Genomic DNA, 378 nt, shown 5'->3' on the forward strand with positions numbered 1-378 from the left:
AATGATGTCACTACTTGGGTTAAGGTAATTCCTTACTCGGAAAATTATAGGGAATACGAGGGTGGGTTTTGGACGGTTAACGATATACCTTCTATCCTCCGCAGCCCCCCTGTACCTGCGCTAAATCCACTTGCCGAATTATAGGATAGTTACAGCGATGAGTATCACTGATGAGCTCTGGAAATATATCACCATTTACCCGAAACAAAAAACTTTAATTTCAAAGTTTATAAAAACGGTCATGCTTCTCAATTATTACAATCCCACATCCCCAAAAAATATCAATTCCAGGAATTTTTATACGCTAACTGAAGCATCCAAATTTCGGCAAATAAATATTAAATTCCCACGCATACAGCAATGAAAAACGCTGCGTGA

This window comes from Fopius arisanus, unplaced genomic scaffold (assembly GCF_000806365.1).
Source record: "Fopius arisanus strain USDA-PBARC FA_bdor unplaced genomic scaffold, ASM80636v1 scaffold00134, whole genome shotgun sequence".
NCBI classification, from domain to species: Eukaryota; Metazoa; Arthropoda; class Insecta; order Hymenoptera; family Braconidae; genus Fopius; species Fopius arisanus.